The 16,329-nt window shown below is 36.2% G+C and overlaps 2 pseudogenes; both read left to right on the forward strand.

The window, feature by feature from the left end:
• The first annotated feature begins 5,812 nt into the window (after positions 1 to 5,812).
• Positions 5,813 to 10,334, forward strand: LOC148579159 (protein FAR1-RELATED SEQUENCE 5-like; annotated as a pseudogene).
• Positions 10,335 to 15,303: 4,969 nt separating this feature from the next.
• Positions 15,304 to 15,990, forward strand: LOC148579160 (putative carotenoid cleavage dioxygenase 4, chloroplastic pseudogene; annotated as a pseudogene).
• Positions 15,991 to 16,329: the final 339 nt, after the last annotated feature.

The following is a 16,329-nucleotide window of genomic DNA, read 5'->3' on the forward strand; positions in this document are numbered from 1 at the left end:
ACCCACCCCTACCTGCCCCCTATATTTATTAAAATCCAACAAATAAAATTAAATTTCAAAATTTATATAACTATCATCATATATATAACATAAATTACAATAGAAACTTAAATAAGATACAATATTATTAATCATTTTACATATATATATATACCATGACGGATATCACGTAAACCGACTTGCCCCTGCTAAAAATCCCCCCGAACAGATAGGGGTGAGGTGGCTATACGCGAGTTCGGATCGTGTTTCCATCCTTTGTTGCGTGCCGTTAATGAAATGACTTAACGGATGTAGATCTATTATAACAGGTTAATTTTATGAGAAACTCTTGGAGAATTTTTAGTATCTTTGGCTATCATTTGACAAACACAAATACTAAATTATCTTTAATGAATAAATTTTATTAATTCATATGTGTAAACTCTAGTAAAATATGGGTGTAACCTATATTAATTTTATGTATGTAAATTTTTTGATAAATATAAGTACAAACTATATACTTTTTATATGCAAAATTCATATAAATATAAATATAAAATATTACTGATTAAAAATATGAGAAAAGACAAATAGGTCATTGACTTTTTTATCCGTAGGCATTTAAGTCTTTAAGGATTTGAAAATACATTTAAGTGCTTGACCTTTTCAAAACTTAGACATATTGATCTCTCATGTTCATTTAGATCTGTCAGACTCAACAAAAAAATTAAACGTGACTTCCGTTGTATTGACCTGGTTGATACGGATGCACATGTGAGAAAATTTTTAAAATTAGACAAATTAGACTTAAAGATCAATATATCCAGATTTTGAAGAGGTCATGAATTTAAATATATTTTTAAATTTCCAGAAATGTCTGCTAACCGAAAAATCAAAAATCGATTTGCCATTTTTTTTTTAAAATAATAATACTTGATCATCATGTAACATTATTCTAATTTTATTCCTCAAAACGACTTTATTGAAATAGACCAACATTTACGTCTCCATGATGGTCAACTTAAAACAGTGCGTTAAACCCATTTTTATTTTATCTTTTTGTTTCATTAACAATGTTGACTTCTAATTTTTTTTCCCCAATTAAATTGATCGTCTTTAAACTTCAATACGAAACATGCATACTTTTTACCTTTTACACTAAAAATATATAGGAGGTGATTCGTTATAATCATCATGGTATAATATAAGAAGAATATCTTAGTTATTCCATTATTTTCAAGAAATAAAGTCTACAACACACAATAATTTCGTTAAATTTTGTATACAATCTTAAAAAACCAAAATGAGTATTTTTAATTTTTTATAAACAAATAAGAGGGGTAATAAAAACAAAATACAAAATCGAGTTAACCTATTTTAGTGGTTAGTTTAAGAAAAATAAACTTTTTTCCAGTGAAATAAATTAACATTTATGTTTTCACATAAATATAAAGGTAAAAATTTAAATGGAGTCAATTTTACATGAAGTTGATAATTGATAATCGTTAATTAATTTAATTGATTTGACTAAATTTTTATCTTACATTATCAGTTATCAACTTCACTTAAAATCGTTAATTAATTTAATTGATTTGACTAAATTTTTATCTTACATTATCAGTTATCAACTTCACTTAAAATTGATAATCGTTAATTAATTTAATTGATTTGACTAAATTTTTATCTTACATTATCAGTTATCAACTTCACTTAAAATCGTTAATTAATTTAATTGATTTGACTAAATTTTTATCTTACATTATCAGTTATCAACTTCACTTAAAATTTACTGCACTTGGATTTTCATCAAATATAAAATTCAGAATAATTTCTCCCCTTGATTGGTCGTTGATGGTTCTTTTCATTGTCCACTACCTCATTCTTTTTCTTCTTGGCTTCATATTTATACAAAGCTCCCTTGTATCCTCCGAGAGACGTGGGAGTTCATTACTAAGAACAAGAAGTGGCAGTTGTATAGACATAGAAAACTTCACCGCCCTCATGGGAAAGAAAGTAAGCCAAACCGCCTTAGCGAAAATCTCTAAGATAAATCAGAAACAACAACAAAACAATTTCAGCAGTTTAATTAAGGTGTTGAAACCTAAGGTCTACATCACTGACAGCTCAAGCTTCAAGAAGTTAGTTCAAGAACTAACCGGTAACAATAACGAAACTGCCTCAACAACAATAACTACTTCGTTTCCACCGCCTTTGGTTGACGAGAATTTGAATTTGAATTTTCTCTCTACTAGTAGTAAAGAAGGAGCAAGCAGGAATTCATTTGAGATGATGTCATCGTTATCATCATCATCGTTGATGAATAACGAAGAATTCAAGTGTGATTGTGATGAGATATGTTTACAAGACATGGTTTTCGAAGACTCGGCGATTGCCGATAATCAAAGTTTAGAAAACATGTTCACCTACCACTGCCAGAATCTTGAATCGCTGCTTTTCGATGATACCGATCCAAATCAATTCCATGACTGCTATGCACAAATTGAGCAGCAACTAGATGCGAGCATATACGACTATGAGTTCTATGAAATCATATAAAAATTAATATATATCTGTAAATTAAAATGTTTGGATGAGTTTTTGTTTCTTGTTCATGAGCCTTGAATCATACTCACATATATAACTATTATTTTGTATATAATGCACTATTAGGCAAGGTGCTCCGATTTTCATCATCATCTTAATTATCTTAATCTCCATCATCATCATCATCGTACTCAATGATCTTCATCATTTATTAAACCAAACCTCACATAATACATTTCTTAGCCCAAACTCATCTAGATTCTATATTATTACGTTAAAGACAGTTTCAAAATCTCAAATACAAACTTTTTGCCTTCAAGCTATCCACCAAGTAGGTCTGGCAAGTAAACTTTTCTAAAATTGTAAAAATATAAAATGACTTCAGAATTGTAAAAATTTTGTCATAAATCACAATTTTCTGAACATCCTAGCTCCAGAAAATGAGGAAAATCGAGGGTCTCCTGTTTCCATATTAGTACCAAATCTTATTTCTTTGTAAAATTTCTAAGTGACTTTGCACTAACCTATTTCTTTGATAGGGGAATTCTAGACATTAAAAATTCATGGTGGTTTTGATCCCATATCTTTATAAGCACCGGAACTTATTATAAATTTTAGAAATTAGTTGTCCACTTGTGAATTATGTAAAAAAATCAGTCTCTGCTTCTAAAATTTATTATAAACCACATAGTTAAGGAAATGATCCACAACTTTTTAGTATAACACTAGATATTTTAATATTCAGGCGACACCTGCCTTATCGCTTGGCCATACCACCAAAACGATATATATATATATATATATATATATATATATATATATATATATATATATATATATGAAGAATAATTCTAAGAATAGAAATAATGCACATAAAAAAAATAATATTTTATAATAAGAATAATAAGGTAAATAATTATTATAACGTTTTGGCTGAAAATAAGGATTTTGATAGAAAAAAAATCTAATAAATTTCTATTTTTTTTTGGCCAAATTTTTCATTAAAGGATTTAACTTGTATGAATCGCTATTGGTTTGATATCGATAATGGAAACCGTTTTAGTATAATAAGAATACATCTATACCCACGATTGAGAGGTCGTTAATCTATAATCTATATTTATTTCTTTAATTTAGTGTAACATATCCAGCATACGGATACAAATGGATACACGCATTTAGGGATGTCAATGGGGCAGGGCGGGGGCGGGGGATGCCTCCCTGCTCCCCATCCCCATCCTCAGATTTGCTCCCCATCCCCGCCCCATTCCCCGCCGTGGGGGAATATTGCTCCCCATCCCCATTCCCCACGGGGCCCCATTCCCCGCGGGGACCCCATTCCCCATCTACATAATAGTTCTAACTAATTATTAATTTCCATATGAATAGAGCTGCAAGTATCTATTTTATACAAAAACTGCAAGATTTTATACAAAAAGTCTAAATAATACGATGGTGACTTCTCTCGAAATAACGCAATAGGGGGACGCAACGACGAGTCAAAGGACAAAGCAGTGGACGAGGTAAGAGACATGGCAACAGAGAGGAGAATGGACACGACGGCAGAGTTATAAAAAAGAACGCCGCAAATAGAAATTACGACGCGATAAGGGTGATGGCACGGTGAGGTGTGACGATTCGGTGAGAAGGGTGACGAGGGGGTGGCTGCAGAGAGGTTAGATGGAGTATGGACAGTCTTAGGGATCTCTGAATTGAAGAAGGGTTATGCAAATAAGGATTAGGAGTTTTGGGTTTCTACATATGTGTGTGTGAGAAATGACTAAAAAACATATATGAGAAATAAACTATTAAGGATAATTTAAGGAATTCATAAATTTCGGGGAATAGCGGGGACGGGGCGGGGATCCCCGCTCGGGTCCCCACACCTGCTTCGGGGGAATTTTGTCCCCCATCCCCATCCCCGCGGGAAAAATTCCCCACAATCGGATCCCCATTCGGGGCAGTCCCCGCAGGGATCCCCGCGTCTCGGGGAATTTTGCCATCCCTAAGGTCACGCATAGATGCGCACACTATTAACTTCTATTCTGTATTCTGAGGCCTTGATACTAATTCAATTATATATCCTTTAGATACAAAAAGGAATCGAAAAAATCGTCTTATCGTCTTATATATACTTTTATCTATATAATTATATATATAATTAGTATTTTATTTTTTAAATCGACCATTTTTTTTTTACAAAAAAATAGTATGATTTGACATCAGTATCGCAAGATGTTAAGAAAATTTAGATTATTGTATATACAAAATACCTAATTTGAAATTAGTATCATTACTATTACAGATCAAACAAGATATCTATAAAATATGGGAGGAGGAGAAGAACGCTTTTAACTTATGAAAAAAATTTATTTCTACCAGGATTTTCACAAGAAAAAAAAAAAGAAAAAAATCCGGCTTGGTTGAATTTCAAGTATTAAATTTCACCAATAAGATACGAAAACTTATCACACATTTGAAATTGCACCGAAAAGATTATTTATCTCAAAGAGGTTTACAAAAAATTTTGGGAAAACGACAACTGCTACTATCTTATTTGTCAAATAAAAATAAAATATACTATAACAAATTAATAAATCAATTGGATATTTGGGAGTCAATAATTCGTTAACTGGATTTGAAGAGTCATTTTGAATTATTCAATTTTTTAGGTCTTGAATCTTGACTAATTTTTTTTTTCTTTTAAAATTCATGGAAGAATAAATCAAGGAAAAACCTATGAATGGGACAGCAAAAAGAAAATATCTCATGGTAGTCAATATGGGACCTCACCACCCATCAAATTGACGGGTTAGTGTGAGCTTATCCATGCGGTTATGCACCCTTCAAATAAGAATCTATTTTTTTGAAAGATCCCGGATTTCGTGCTTTGGTGAGTCTTCGAGACCTTTTCGATGACCTACGTTGTGTTGAAGGGATATCTACATGATCCAATCGATTGCGTAAAGCGCGCGGTAGCAATGGAACCGGAGAGAATATACAGAAAAGACGGTTCTATTTCTATTCTATTAGTATTCTATTAGTATTAGTTTAATATTAGATTAGTATTAATTAGTGTAGTATTAGTTTAGTATTAGTTAGTGATTTCAGTTCATCAGTGAGTTCTTTCTTTCGTGATGAACTATTGGCACCAGTCCTACATTTTGTTTCTGTTCTGTGGACCAAAGAGAAAGGGAGCTCAGCAACAAGAGGGAAATGATCCACAACTTTCTATTATAACACTAGATATTCCAATATTCACCCAACTTTGGTCCCACATGATTTTAGAATGGTGACGTCTGTGGTGAATGAAGAGAATCTGTGGCTAAGGTGGCCAAGCAGGAAGAGGCAACCTGTGAACGACACCTGGCCTGAAAGGGGTAGAAGACCATATCCGTTGACTCTGCTGACATACGGTGAAATCGCTAATGGAGTCATGGTAAATATTTTCAACGCTAACCATGATAATTAACAAATAAATTAGTGAATCATGGGAATAGTATGTAGTTGGATTTTTTTAATGTTTATGGGGTGAATAGAAACAGAAATTGAAAGATAAAATTAAAAAATTCCCAAATCTATGAGCTGTATGAACAAACATTCAAAGCATTTGGGGAAATTAGGGTTCAATCTTCAGTTCGGAGCTCAGTTGCGAGTGGTGGGGTGAAGGCCATCTTCGACGCCCGCTTCTGGAAATGGATTCATTGAGGAAGGTTTCGGAGAAGGTTAGCGTCGTTGGTGGAGGCGACCTCACCCGACAGCAACATCAAAATCAACATATTCGCCGGCACCTCGGAGAGAAGAGCGAAAATCCTAGGCTTTGCTTCATTATCGCCTTTCCTCTGTCTCCTTCTGTCCCCCTCTGTCTATGTCTCTCAAGGCTAGAAAACCTGAATCCTGGCATCCGGCGCTGGCTCCCTGCCTCCTCCAGTGGCCCTCATCTGTTTTCCTATCTGTTGCTGGTGCTCTGATTTGTGGAGTATGGGTAATGTTTGTCCTTCATGTATGCACTAATTTTGGTGATTTTTTTGGTTCAAAATTAGATGAATATATGCAGTTGTTCTGAATTTGTGAGATTGTTTTGTGTCAAAAGGCTCCATTAGGCATACGATACACTGATTTTGTTCCAAACAAACTGCACATACATGGTAAATTTGAATTCCAAAACGAAATAAATAGAACTGAAAATTAAAAACAGTTATAATGTTCAACATCAAGATGATTCCTATAATCAATCACCCCAAAAATAGTTTCTTACCTGCTCCTTTTGATGCTGCATCCTCCAAATAATTGATTGGAACAAAACTAGATCCTTCTGACTTTATCAATAATAGCACACATAATAGATATAAGAGTATACATAAGAGTACCAATAATAGTACACATAATAGATATAAGATTTAACCATAGCCAAATTTTTCATATGTTCGTATAGAAAAATCAAATGACAAATCTATGCATTTGAAATAATAACAGTGTGCGTTAAGTACAAACTATATGCGCCAAAGTGAAATTTATATCAGTTTTCAGCAATTTTCCTTCGGTCACCATTACACAAGTGTGTTGGTAGCAAGTGTTTTGCTTTTGTTCTGTTTATTTATAGGCAGGTCGCTGAAAATTCGTCTTGAACTGTTTCAATAAATATGTTTTTTAGCCTACTCTAAAATGAAAAGAAAATGGTTTTCCTTCTGAAATACCTTTAAGTTGGATGTTTTCTTTAACAATTTTCGTCATCAAATCTTACAAGTGACATATTCTAGCATTTGCAACGTTTGAACTCCTACCAAAAATGGTTATTGGAACAAAAAATCTGGAATTATCTTTTCCATTTAAGGTCAGATGTGGTCAAATATTTTATCTTAAGTTACATATTTCATTCTCATTCTATTTTATACGATGATCCTTCTGTGTACAGTTGTTGATTTTTGAAGTAATAAGTTTTAGGGGTTAATATTCAACACTTTATTTCTTTTATTATGACCAATGATTGTTGTTGTATATTAGAATTATTAATAAAGCTGTGAGTTATGATTGTCATATTTATGTGTGAGCTATAAAGGATTGAAAACATGCTATTTCTTCCTCTAATGTGATGTAGGCATGTATAGGTCTTGGCTCATAGTTGCATTCAAGCAGTGACTGGTTTAGGTCCAGGTAGCGTGACAAATGATGTGAATGCATGTCTTGATAGTTTTTACCTGCGAACTATATTACAATAAGTGGAGCACTTTTCCTTAAAATTTTTTAAACAAATGTTATAGTACTTTTTATATGATGTGTACTTGTCAATTTAATTGGCTAAAAAGTTTTGAATCACTCAGTCATAATTGGTTAGGATCTACTATTCAGTCACAACTATGAAACTTTGGTTAATGCCTAATTGTATAGCAATTGTCTATATTTAAGTTATCTCTGTAATTTACTATGCATACGACATGCTTTGTTCTCGACTAGTTTCATTATTTTTTACCCTAGGAATGTGTGAGAGTGAACTGGATTTGGCTGATGGCAGCATGTTAGAGTGGTCAGGCCAATGAACTCATGGTTGGAGCATCGATTCAAGTGACGAATATGATTCAAACAAGTTGGAGGAACTGCATACTGACGAAGGTGATAGTCGCCATGTAGACAGCGAATATCAAGATTGCAATGGTGGTGGATGCAATGTAGATGCCTCAACAGAGGATCATGGGAACTCAGGGAATATCATCGGTGAACAATTCAACAGTCCATACCCTGTGAATGGTTCTGTATTGTTATCTGCAAAGTTTACTGGGGTTGAAGATGCCTACACAAGCTATGTGGCGTATACGAAGGATATTGGTTTTGCCGTGCGAAAGGGAGATTCTGTTAAAGACTAGGGGGGATATTGTCAGAAAGTTTTTCTATTGCAATCAGCAAGGGCTGCAGGAAAAGAAGCACTATGAGAGGGTTGACAGAAAAAGGCCATATAAACCAGAGACGAGAACAAATTGCAATGCCAAGCTTGTTGTGTTTCTGGACAAAAGTTGTGGGAAGTGGAGGACAAAGGCATTAGTTGAAGAGCATAATCATGACTTGGCATCCCCAACATTCACTAATGTAATAACACTGCATAGGAAGATCACAGAAGGTCACAAAGCGCATATACATAGCATGCATGAAGCCGGTTTCCAGACAACTCAAATGATGGGCTTCTTTGCCTATATGTGTGGTGGATATCGCAATCTTAACTTCATAAGTAAGGACTTGTATAATTATATGGATGGAGTTAGGCAATCTAGGATCGTGGAGAGAGATGCAGCCGCAGAAATAAACTACTTGAAGGCAAGGCTGAGTTGGATCCAATGGCAGTTATGCAATATACGTATTGCGCTGAGAAGCACCTTGGTCACATGTTTTGATCTGATGGTCAGATGCAGTATGACTATGAATGCTTCGGTGATGTGTTGGCATTCGACTCGACATATAGAAAAAACTTATACAACAAACCTCTTATAATATTTTCAGGCACCAACCACCACAGACAGACAATTATTTTTGGGTTCGGTTTGCTAGAGGACGAGAAGATTCCGTCCTAAAAATGGTTGCTAAGTAGCTTCTTGGATGTAATGAGGCACAAGGATCCGAAAGTGATTGTCACAGATGGTGATGAATCCATGCGAGAGGCCATTCGAAGTGAATTTTCGAACGCAGCACATCGACTATGCACCTGGCATCTTGCTCGAAATGCTATTGTGAATATCAAGGACAAAAATTTTTGTGCTACGTTTGAGACTGCTATGTATGGTCACTTTGATGTGGAAGAGTTTGACAACTATTGGGGGACATGGTCACGTCATTCGGTCTAAAGGACAACGATTGGGTTGCAAAGACATACAAAAAGAGAGAGATGTGGGCAAATGCTTACTTGGGTGGGAAATTTTGTGCCGGCATTTGAACTACTTCTTGGTGCGAGGGTATTAATTCATCATTGAAGAAATTTATCAAATTCGGGAATTGCTTACTTGAGTTGGTTGAAAACCTAGATCGAGTTGTTAAGGATTACCGGAACAACGAATTCATTGCAGATTACAAGACTCTTTAATCTAATCCAGTGATCACTACGGGTCTCGAAACCTTGGAAAGATCTGCGAGCAAGTTCTACATGAGGGAGATATTCTACGAGGTGCAAAAACAAATCGAGGGGGGTTGCGGCATTGTTGGTCTTACACAGGGACAGTTTTGGTAGCACCAAGAAGTTCATGTTTAGAAAGTTTTAAAGGCCCCATCATGTGTACTCGGTATTCTTGGATAGAAGTTCTGATAAGTATGCATGCTCTTGTAAGTTGTGGGAGAGATTAGGGATTCCTTGCTACCATATATTTTGTGTCCTCAAAGAGCTAGAGAAAGAAGAGCTTCCGAGCCAATTGGTGCTTCATAGGTAGTGCAAAGATGCAAAAGTAGCCGGCAGCAACAGTAAGGATGCGGCATCGGATCCCACGGGAGGATTTTGCGTTAGATACGGAGCATTGTGGAGTGCTTTCCTATCGATGTGTTTTCAAGATGCGCAAACTACAGAAACATACAACACTCCTATGACGGAAGTTGCCCGAATGTCAAGGGAGTTTGAATCTATTTGTGGCATAGGACAAAGTGTGCATCGTGTTCAAGCAGGGGTGGATCAAATCCACATTCGTTACCCAAAGGTTATCAGGTCGAAGGGTGCACCTCGCGGGAGCATGAATGGCAATAACGGGAGGCATTACCAGAGGTGCTTCAGATTAGGCCATGATTGAAGAAATTGCATTGCCATGGACGACAATGTCGACGATGAGGTGTGTATGTGTTGATTAATTTCGAGGATTCTCGTTTGTTGTTTTCATCCCATTTGGTAATGCTTCACGTCGTTACTTGTTACTTACTTCATGATATTTATAGTGCAATAAAAAGATTTAACTTCAAACCTTGATTTGATAAGCAAGATATCATTTTGCAAGATGGTGGATCCAGCCATAGGGGAGTTCATTCTTCCGAAAAAAGGTCATGATGAAATTAGTTGGATTGCCATGACTGCATGTGAATGAATGGTTCACCTAATTAGGATAGAGTTACATTTTATTTACTTTGGTTATGCACTTTTGATATTCTAGTTGAGTTGACATATTAGACCTTACTATGGTCATTTTTTGTGCTGTGAAAACGGTTCGTATGTTTTGTTTTCCTAATGAATGAGACTTGTTTGAATCAAGATTGTTGGTGCTAAGTGCAAATAATTTATCCAATTCATGTTATGGCTCATGTGTTGTGATGTTAGATGTTATTAAGGCAGGAGGTTGTGATAACAGTTTTAGGGAATTTCTATGATGCTTCAATGCAGGAACAAGCATGGCATGATGTCCTTGTATGAGTCATGGTTGCTTCAATTTCTACCAAACCGAAACTGGAAAACTGATTTTTTAACCATCGCAAATGCAATTCACTCATGTCTGCATCATGCACCACTTGGATCTGTATATTCGATGTCATAGTTCCATCTAAGTAGATCATCTGATTGCATCATCTACCCTTATTGTAAGACACGAATGCTAACATAAAAAATTCCTTTGTTTCTTTTCGGTACTATAGACAACTTTCGTTTATTTAAATTTTAGATACATATTAATTTTGTACTAAATTGAGCATAATTTTTACAATATTTTAAAGAAACAAAGATTTGGGAATATTTTTGAGATTAATGGATAATTTTATGCAAATAACCATTTGAAAGGAAAAATTGCAAATTTTATAACATTTCAAGTCTTCTCCCAGCTTCCTGTAGCGTACAGTGCAATAGTGTATATACACTACAATAACATGCACCTAACACGCGTGACAAAAAGAGTGTTCCATTTAAAATCAATCATGAATGAAGAGAACTAGAGGAACTAAACTACTTAGTCTGATATATATTTTCGGTTTTCCATCTAGTTGTAAAAAATGAAAATATCATAATAAGCATCATATGATCGCAGCCCAAACATTGCACCGTTAACCTCCCAATTGGAGATACACATCATATCCCAAAATATTGCTCTTACAAAAGTCATAGTGGAGCAAATTGTTCATTTACCTCAAACAAAAAGAATGGTTTCTTAGGCTAAGTATGCCTCTTGGGTTGCTATGACGGAGCAGTTGTGAAACTCCTCCAGTATTTTAGTGCTGCTTTAAGGGTTTCTATTATGTTATCGTTGTGATACTTTAAGACCATGTCGATTGTAAGACGCATTCTGCTGTAATCGGTGACCAACTAAAATGCCTGTAGTATTCCCAACACGCTTGTAGGTTAGGATAACAAGTAATGCAACTTTAGTTCATACGATAATTCATATAAAATCAATAGGAAGTGAGCTAATTCTATATAATTTTATGTAAGGGAAGTGCAGATTATACCTTAACATCGTAGTCATAGAACAAGTGGTACATGATAATCCATTGTCCTACAAATATGCCACAGTCATTGTTATACATGTTATTGGCCACGTGTTTGAAAAGAAGACATAACAAGTACCTAATCAGATTTCAAGTTTACTTAAACAAGTGAAGTATGGTAATAGTTGCAACCAGCGAATACAATTTTTAATTTGAGATAGGTCTAAATTATTTACCTTTGTGGAAGTTGTTGGGCAACCTCAAGCTCTTTTATCTCAAACTCACTGCATTCTACTTTGTCCGTGTCTGCATTAGCATACCAAGCACGGTCCTCCAGAAGGTCATCCAGAAAGATTGACTGAGTAACAATAATCGTGCATTACACTTAATCATTTCTTCTGTAACGCTATAATTTGGTTGGGAATTAACAATTATATAACTAAACTCGAACGGTCCCGAATTAAACTATTCAAACAAACATTTATCACAAACACAACGACCTTAATTTCAATTTTAACCTGTTAGTTGTTTCTGCATATGACTTTATCACCTAGGTAGAATAACGTCCAGTTAATCCAATCATAGAGCAGAATAAAAAAACTTGACAAGGCTGTTCAAAAGTTTCTTTTACACATTCAAATTTAAAATCTTTTAACGAACATTTCAACAGGATTCTACCTTTGACGGGAACTTGTTTCGTTATGTTCAACCAAATTGGTTTTAATTGACGTATTAAGTAACTGAAAATTAATAAAAATCATTTAATTGTGTGAAAGTGAAAATATAAAATCGAGAGACATGTAGAAGAAGACGTTGGATTCGGAAAAAGAAATAACATCCAATCGGAAGACAATACTAATAAAAACAGGAATAAGTTGCATCAAGCAAAAGTCCAACTCAATATAGATAACTCAAAAACAGCATCAGAATTGAGATGTAAATCTCTGTCAACTCTTTTCTATGCAACACTAACAGACCTAGATCTATAATTAAAAAATTACAACATTACCAATTTCCTAATCTGTCGACGTCTCTTTGACCTAGCTGTTGGGGATCGCAGTGAGTCAAGATAAACCAACTGCCGTCGTGAGAGGTTGACGACAACAAGAAACCAATGGTTATCGCACCACAAGGGGCAGTAAATCTACCTCAGCTCAGAGGGAACAAAATGTGCATTCTATTATGAACAGAGGTCATGTAGGCAGCATGCAAAACTATAATCATGTTTACGTACCTTCAACACTTCGTCGGTGTAACCCATGAAGTCCTTCCGTATAGCAGCAATGGTTGCTTGTGGTATAGGCCCTCGTCCAGTCGCTATTGCTACAAATTGAAAATGTTACAAGGCTGGTCAAAGTTTCTATTATTTATTAACCTCAATTATCACAGGCATTCGACAGTTTCTGGTTTAACTTTGTGGAAATGCACCATTGCAAAACAAATTATACAGTTAGATAACTAACTGCAAATGTCATTAGAAGATACCAATGCAGTCTTGTCAAGTCAAACGCAAGCATCCTTGCCAGTAGAATCAGTACCTGCGTAAAAAAGAAACCAAGCATATTAAAAAGAAATCGGGAGGCCAAAAGAAGATAATAGGCACAAACTGTAGATAGTTAACGATGTGTGTCATATGTTGTCCACTAATTGCTTTCCCGGCTCTAAAGTCCTCAGTGCCTTCCGTGTCATGGCACAGTGCGGATTCGGAACAAGCATCTCTCTGAATTTGTTAATCATATCAAAGTTAACGATTTATCTACTTATAACATGTTTTGTTTTCCAACATGAACCACTTTTTATGGGAAAAATTGGAAGGGGGGATTAAATTGGATATATCACCTTCATAATAATACTTGACAAATTTATTATTTTCTTCAGTAGCTAAGTCTACCCATTAGCTCCCACAAAATCCCTCCCTATTTATATAATTGAAGTGAGTAGAGCCATCATGCATACAAGGGTGGATACAATAAACTCACTCTTGATCCAGTGTGGTGTTAAAGATGTAGGCTGCGGTAGGTAGGTGTAATCCTTCTATCTCCATGTCAACGTTAGGTTGAAACGAGACCGGCATACCCTGGTCAACAGCAACGAGATTTAAATTCATTGAGAAACAGATACAGTTAACATCAATTAGAATGAATGCCACGACCAGATCCAGGTTTAAGGAACAAACCTTGGGTATTATTTTACCGACATCTTCTGCCATGAAACTGCTATCCAGGTTCCGGTGTAGCATGAACTTTTGCTGAAGGTTCCGAGCTCGAGCAATCTTCACGGTCGTGTTTGTGACATATGAGCTGGTGGGTCCGTAACATCCAGGTGAAATCATCGAAGTCGGGAACAGATTACGCATCCCCCTATAACCGGACTTCGGTGTTGCAGTCTTCAATGATATATTCGGTTTTCCCTTGCTGCGACTGAACTTGAACAATCCGTTGTTTAAGTTGCTGATATGATTTAGCTTTGGAAGATAGTCAGGGTCATCGTTCGTGTTGCTCTTGTTCCTAGTGTTGCGACGTTTGTATGTTCTTATCCTAGGCTTTTCCTTCTTGTTCGGGGGTTCGGTTATAGTCGTACCCCAGTTCCTGGACCGGATAATGTTCGGAGAGTTGCTCCCCACCATATGATCTTGCAGTGCCGCTGTGAGATATTCGAACGACGAACATCTTGCTCGGGAGGTGCTGCAGCGGCCTTGCTGAGAAAGCTGCTGGAGTTGCATGCGATGGTCATTGATGACTTTAACCAGGGCTTGTTAGAGGAGGAGAAACTTGTCCACTACGATTCCCGCAATGCCCTTGAACGACTCCATGCATGTTATCGCAACATGGCCTCATCATTCAGGAATTATCGATGCCTGAATCACCCTGACTACCTGTCCTCAACCACAAAGTCTACCTCGGATTAGACGGTCCCTTTGTCTTCGTAGGCTACAACCACATCATTCTCACAACCGTTATCAAGTCACGTTCCGTAATAGGAGAATCATATGGCATTTGGAACAATGCTTTTTATTTTCCTTTGACGCCAATTTAGAAGCTGACATTTCTTTACCTGGGACATCTAACATCACTCTCTATCAGTGTACTCTTTCCGTTTTAACTTTTTTTGGTATTTAAATTGGAAACTACTTTTATCATAATAGAGTAAACAACCATTTCTGACCACGAAAGATTCGAACGTCGATAAAACTAACCATAAAAGAGTAAAATTAAAATTGTACCCATGAAAGATGAATTATGTTCCACAAAAATAAATCAAAATACCTAAAATACCCATATCCAAATCTTTCGAATTCTTCAACTCAACTCTCTGTTAACAGCAAAACCACGACCTCTTGTTCTCAAATTTTGAATACCGCCACCATCACCACTCACCACTGTCAATACCACCGTCAACAAAACGGTCCTGATGCGACATTGTGGAGTGCTCTCTTCCGTCGTGCCTGGATGGTGCGTCAGAAACGGACCCAATCCACAGTTTCTCCCAAAGGGACCGTACCACCTCTTGGACGGCAACGGCATGCTCCACGCCATTCGCATCAAAGAAGGCAAAGCCACACTCTATAGCCACTACATCAAGGCTTACAAGTACACCATAGAGAACGAAGCAGGTCAAGCTCTCATCCCCAACGTGTTCTTTGGCTTCAACACACTAATGGGCTCGGCGGCGCGTGGATCCCTCACGGCGGCGCGTGTGGTGAGTGGACAATACATCCCTGTGAACGACATTGGGCTGGCAAACACAAGCTTAGCTCTGTTCTGCAACCACCTCTTCGCTCTCAGAGAATCGGATCTTCCATATAAGGTGAGAGTGACGGAGACTGACGACATCGAAACGATGGGTCATTTTGAATTCGAGGGGAAGCTGGCGATGAGCATGATAGTGCACCCGAAGATTGACGGCGAGACCGGAAAGACGTTTGCGTTTTGTTACAGTCCGATTTCGTCGTTTCTGACGTACTTCTGGTTTGATAAGGAAGGAAGGAAGCAGGCGAACGTGCCGAAATTCTCAAATTTTGACAGTGGTGACGGTGGTGGTATTCAAAATTTGAGAACAAGAGGTCGTGGTTTTGCTGTTAATAGAGAGTTGAGTTGAAGAATTCGAAAGGTTTAGATATGGGTATTTTAGGTATTTTGATTAATCTTTTAATAGAAACAATAAGAAATTAATAATTGGTTATTTTTGTCGAATATAATTCATCTTTCGTGGGTACACTTTTAATTTTACTCTTTTAGTCGAATCTTTCGTGGTCAGAAATGGTTATTTACTCTATCATAATATGTGACTTGTTTGCTGAAAATTTGGTTTTTTTTTTTTTCTTTTTGGAGGTTAACATTGGATTTTAAATTTTGTTTCAAATTCTAAAAATACTTTTTGATAACAAAGCAAAACATAATCGCTCTGTTTTCATTTAAACACATATTTTTGTGTTGG

Source organism: Arachis ipaensis, chromosome B10 (assembly GCF_059453495.1).
Source record: "Arachis ipaensis isolate K30076 ecotype BB chromosome B10, ASM5945349v1, whole genome shotgun sequence".
NCBI lineage: Eukaryota > Viridiplantae > Streptophyta > Magnoliopsida > Fabales > Fabaceae > Arachis > Arachis ipaensis.